This window comes from Gekko japonicus, unplaced genomic scaffold (genome assembly GCF_001447785.1).
Source record: "Gekko japonicus isolate JY-2015 unplaced genomic scaffold, Gekko_japonicus_V1.1 scaffold3555, whole genome shotgun sequence".
Lineage (NCBI taxonomy): Eukaryota > Metazoa > Chordata > Lepidosauria > Squamata > Gekkonidae > Gekko > Gekko japonicus.
The window spans coordinates 111,279-117,398 of NW_015174946.1; the positions used below are offsets into that span (position 1 = coordinate 111,279).

The following is a 6,120-nucleotide window of genomic DNA, read 5'->3' on the forward strand; positions in this document are numbered from 1 at the left end:
CCGGACCCCCTGGGCCAAAACAGTCCAGTGGCACCTTTAAGACCAAGTTCTATTCAGGTACAAGCTCTCCCTCCTCTGCGAGGACAGATGTGCACATTCCCCCCCACCCCCCAATAGCTAGCAATCCAAAACAGTCCAGTGGAGCCTGAGCGGTGGGTGTTGCCTTCTGACACACCTCTGGTGATGTCAGGGGGTGTGGCATATGCAAATGAGTTATGCAAATGAGTTATGCTAATGAGCTCCTGCACCTCTTTTTCTATGAAACGACCCCTGTGAAGGACCATCTTCTCCTATAGGCCCTTGCCTGGAAATCAAGATCAGACGGAGAGACGCCCCCCACCCCCCCGACTGTTCTGCCGATTAAAGACATGAGAGACGGCCTTTTCAGTGGCGGCCCCATAGTTATGGAACAACCTCCCTAGAGAGGTGCTCTTGGACCCCTCATTGTTGATCTTCAGGAGGCCACTGAGGACGGTTTTATTTAGGACTGCATTTTGATTTAGAGAGAACAGAGAGAGAGAGAGAAGAGATTGGATTTATACCCTGCCCTTCACTCGGAGTCTCTGAGCGGCTTACAATCTCCTTCCCTTCCTCTCTCCATAACAGACACCCTGTGAGGTAGGTGGGGCCGAGAGAGCTCTCTCGAGGACTGCTTATGAGAGAAGAGCTCAGAGAGAGCTGTGACTGGCCCAAGGTGGCTCTTAACCACCACACCAAACTTTAGCTTTTATTATAAAGGTAAAGGTAAAGGGTTCCCTTGCTCGAAAGCCAGTCGAGTCCGACGCTAGGGTTGCGGTGCTCATCTCCGTTTCAAAGCGGAGAGCCAGCGCTGTCCGAAGACGTTTCCGTGGTCATGTGGCCGGCATGACTAAACACCAAGGCGCACGGAACGCTGTTCCCTTCCCACCAAAGTGGTCCCTATTTATCTACTTGCAATGTCTTGCTTTTGAACTGCTAGGTTGGCAGGAGCTGGGGCCAGAGACGCTCCGTCATGCGGCACACTCGGGTCTCGAACTGCTGAACTACTGACCTTCCACAGCCTGCAGTTCAGCGTGTTCACCACTTGAGCCACCGCAGCTCCCTAGCTTTTACTATAGGCAGTCCTAATTAACACTTTTGATTTGTGACTTTTACAGGTTTTATTACTGTTGTTTTCATTGTTTTCATAATGTTCTATTCATACTGGAAGCTGCCTTGAGTTCCGCAACGGAGAAAGGCGGCTAACAAATGTTTTAAATAAATAAATAGAGGGAAATATGCCACATGAAGGAGAAGAAGAAGAGGAGATTGGATTTATACCCCGCCCTTCACTACCCAAAGGTGTCTCAGAGCGGCTGACAAACTCCCTTCCCCTCCCCACAACAGACACCCTGTGAGGTAGGGGGGGCTGAGAGAGCTCTGACAGAAACTGCGGCTTGCCCGAGGTCATCCAGCAGCTGCAAGTGGAGGAGTGGGGAATCAAACCCAGTTCTCCCAGATTAGAGTCCGCGCACTTAACCACTACACCAAACTGGCTCTCAAGGAAAAGCAGCACCAGGCTGAGTTTACCTAATTGGTCTTTTGGTCCCCGAGGAATCATATGATACTGTAATTCTTTGCCTCATGTTCACCTCTCTAAACCCCACAGACCCAAGAAGTCCAAACAGACTTAAACTGAACTCTATTCTAGGCTTTGGTAAAAGGTCCTGTAAACCCTGCAGTACGATTTTTATATTTCTATAACATGTTCGGGCAAAGCACTGCAGCTGCCCAAGTTTCAGACACTGTAAACGAAAGCCCAACGTGCACGGAAACCACATCCCTCGCTGCATGCCCAGATATGCCTCGGTAAAGACGGAGAAAGGGGGGGGGCAGACAACCTTAGGATATGAATCAGAACACAAAGGCAAGGTCTTGCTTTGTTTAAAAAGAAGAAGTGCCACCGCTTCCATCAATGCTCCCTCTAAGCTGTGGAGTCCTGTGAGCAAAAATTCTACCTTGCGAGCTCCTGGCATTAAAGTTGTGAGCGGCCAATTTGGCTACTGCCTACATTAGTTTGCTCTGGAGCCATCTTTCCTGAGCTGAGTCAAAAATCTGTGAGCCGGAGGCTAAAAAATGGTGCGCTAGCTCACACTAACTCAGCTTAGAGGGAACACTGCTTCCAATTACTTAGAGGCTATACTTGCTTTGGCCTCTTATTATCTGGAACTTCTGGTCACAGAACAGCTGTAGAGCCCTCGTGGATCAGAACAAAGATCCATCCAGTGTAGTACATGGTCCCTCACAGCGGCCAATCAGATATGGGAAGCAAACAAGAAGGGCAGAATGGCTGCAGCCTTCTCCTCTCTAAAAGATAATCAGAGGTAGACTGCATCTGTGTATGGAGGTTCCATTATTACGGCCAATCTGACCCGGAAGGCCCAGGCTAGGCCCATCTCATCAGATATGGGAAGTGAAGCAGGGTGCACCCTAGTCAGAACTTGGATGGGAGACCACCGAGGAAGCCCAGGGTTGCTACGTAGAGGCAGGCAATGGCCTCTTGCCTTGAAAACCCTGCAGGGGTGGCCGCAAGCTGGTGCGACTTAACGGCACTTCCCACCCCCGTTATGGCTAAATTCTGTGTAGGGGTTAGGAGCACGGGCTCTAATCTGGGAGAACCAGGTTTGATTCCCCACTCCTCCACATGCAGCTGCTGGTGTGACCTTGGGTCAGTCACAAGTTCTCTCAGAGCTGTTCTCTCAAGGGCAGTCCTCGAAAGAGCTCTCTCGGCCCCGCCTCCCTCACAGGGTGTCTGTTGTGGGGAGGGGGAGGGAAAGGAGATTGTCAGCCGCTCTCAGACTCCTACGGGTATTGATCGGTGGGGTACAAATCCAATCTCCTCTTCTTCTTCTAATGCCAGGCCTCTCCTTCTCTGTGAATTTGTACAAGTGCCTTTTAAAGCCACTCGGGACTGTGGCTACTGCCCTATCCAGCAGCAGAGAATCCTATAAGCAAATTCCATCTTGCGTGAAGCAAAGGAAGAAGATGCAAGAGGCGGGGAGGGGAAAAGGTTACGACAAGAGACAATCTAATATCTCCATGGCTGTTTCTACACTGAAGTTTGCCTGCCTGGCATCAACCAAAGCCCACACTTTCTCCACAGTAGCTCCCATATTGTGGGATGGGCTCTGGGGTTTTTTTTGTGTGTGTGTGTGTGTATTGTCTTTAAAAACTCTCAGGAGACACTACAGGTACATTTTATGTATAACCTGCAAGTATCCTGTGAAGGGAGGGCTGTTACTTGGGGTTTCACTTTGCTCGTTTTAAATTGTGAGGTTTGAAATTATGATTTATAAGCTGCCTTGAGCCACAAGGAAAAGACAGATATCAATATTTTAATGAATAAAACAACAGAAAACCAAAATACAACTAATAGTGACAAAAGGATACTAAGACAGACTTACTGTCTTGGGCAGAAGAAGATAAAGAGGAAGAGACTGGATTTATACCCCACCCTTCACGACCCGAGGGAGTCTCAGAGCGGTTTACAATCCCTTTCCCTTCCCCTCCCCACAACAGACACCCTGTGAGGGAGGTGGGGCTAGGATAGCTCTTTCGAGAACTGCTCTTTCCAGAACAGCTCTGAGAGAACTTGTGACTGACCCAAGGTCACACCAGCAGCTGCATGTTGAGGAGTGGAGAAATCAAACCCAGTTCCCCAAACTGGAACATCCTTTGTACAACGTGAGCTGGTTATGATTAAAAAATTATCTCCCTGAAGAAGAGAGGAGGCTTGAATGGTGTGGAAGTTCCTTTCATAAACCTTCTCACACTCTCAGCCAGGGTTGTCATGAGGATAAAATGGAGGAGAATTACGTAGGCCGCTTTGGGTTCCGTTTGGGGAGAAAAGGAGGGTATAAGTAAAGGAAAGAAAGACAACCCGGACATACAGCATATCAACTAACAGATGGCGCTTCAATCCAGGAGGCCCTTCCCATTTCAAATCTCTTTCGTTGCCTTTCGTTGAGTCTCTGCGCTTCAGCCTCAGTCTCTCTGCTGTAACGCTGGCTTATCTTGCAGGGCCGGTGTAAAGATTACAAGGTACCGCATTCATTTATTGGCTTTATTTATATTTATTTGTTATTTTATTTTATTCATTCATTTAATCTATACCCCGCCCTCCCCGCGAGCGGGCTCAGGGCAGCTTATGTAATTGGTCTGTAAGTGACCAATTTTTCCCCTAACTCTCCAGGGAGTTTCCTTTAAAACCTTTATTCCTTTATTGTCTATGTACAATGTTTTGTTTGACATTTTTAGAATTTCCTCTCTTATTGTTCTCTTGTGAAATCTCACATGGACCTCTCTTGGAAGCTGATTTCTCTTGGCATATGACGAATTCATCCTACATGCAGTATCAATTTCCTCTAGCACCTTATCGGAGTCATCGGATTCTGTATACCTCGCTATAGTGGCCGTGGCCAGGCAGCTTCAATTCACATAAAACCAGTTTGAAATGCAATTACAATAAAACAAGAGTCTCATAAAGTGCTAGTGCTGATACATTAGATACATAAGAGGGCATGCTGGAAAATACCACACCACCAGACAGTTTGCCACTCAATGATCTTCCTGAGCACAGTGGTATACCCTGCCTTTCCCCCCAATGGGGATCTGGCCCATAGCTACGGGGGGGGCATATCGGGGCTGCCCCCCCGACTCGCTGTCCACCCCCCCGACTCCCCATCCAGCCGATTTATTTTAAAAAAATTTTGCACTGAGCCAAGCTGTCACCCTGCCTGGCCCGCCAGCAGTGTCTACGGGGGTGCCCCCCGACTTATTTAAATGCCCCGCAAAGTCAAAAATCCTGGCCACATCCCTGATGGGGCTCTAAAACGTCTTACAGTCCTCCAGGGCCTTTTTTGTAGAAAAGGCCCAGCAGGAACTCATTAGCATAATAGGCCACACCCAACAGCAGCAACCCGTTAGCCTATTAGGCCACACCCCTGACAACACAGCTCATTAGCATATTAGGCCGCACCCCCATGTTACCAGAGGTGTGGTCATCCAGCCACACCCACCTTTTGCTCCTTATTCTGTTGACCTTGTTTGTTGTCCAAACCCAGGGCCTTTTTTTGTAGCAGGAACGCCTTTGCATGTTAGGCCACACACCCCTAATTGTAGCCAATCCTAATGAGTTTCTGCGGTTGGGTGTGGCCTGTTATGCTAATGAGTTCCTGCTGGGCGTGGCCAACTCGGAAGCCAGCCGGAACTCCGTTTCTGTGCGTTCCTGCCCCAAAATAGCCCTGCAGTCCTCCATTTTGTCTTCACAGCCACCCTGTGAGGTAGGTTAGGCTGGCAGCGTGACTGGCAAGCTGCAGTGACAGCGTGGGGATGTGACCCGCCACTGCCTTTTGCCGCCATGTCCTTATCCACGGGTGATACCCTCCTACATGACCTTGAGGAGGTGAAAGGCACACACTCTGTTCATGCTCAGGAACCCCGTTCCCAGCCGACGGACCCGGAGAAGGAATCCCAAGGCTTGGCCAGCCTCCCAAACACAAGACCTTTAAAGATGAAAACTATTTTGGCAAAACAGGTTGCGGTTCACAAATACTAATCTAGGCAGACTTCGCAGGGCGGGTGTGTTTCTGTCCGCGGAAGAGGGTTCCGTTTGCAAACGGAAACTCCAAATAAATAATAAAGCGTTCACTTCTGCACATCAAAGCGACCATCATCATCACAAGATGTGGATTTCTTTTACAAAAAAAAATGGGGGGGGGGAAGGTAGTGCTTTTTTTTTTGCAGTTGTAGGCTTCCTTTACAGAAAAAAGAGGCCCAAAAAAAAAAATAAAGAAGAAGAGATTGGATTTATACCCCACCCTTCACTACCCGAAGGAGTCTCAGAGCGGCTTACAAACTCCCTTCCCTTCCGCTCCTCCCCACAACAGACACCCTGTGAGGGAGGTGGGGCTGAGAGAGCTCTTTCGAGGACTGCTCTTGAGAGAACAGCTCTGAGAGAACTTGTGACTGGCCCAAGGTCACCCAGCAGGCTTCAGGTGAAGGGGGGAGGAATCAAACTTGGTTCTCTGGATTAGAGTCCACTGCCTTCCTTCCCTGCCTCTCCCCACAACAGACACCCTGTGAGGTAGGTGGAGCTAGGAT

The 6,120-nt window shown here is 49.1% G+C and overlaps 1 protein-coding gene across 1 annotated transcript in view; it reads right to left on the reverse strand.

Annotated features, from left to right (window-relative positions):
* ANKLE1 (ankyrin repeat and LEM domain containing 1) overlaps nt 1–6,120 on the reverse strand; it is a 33,936-nt gene that overhangs the window by 27,152 nt on the left and 664 nt on the right. The window lies entirely within an intron of this gene.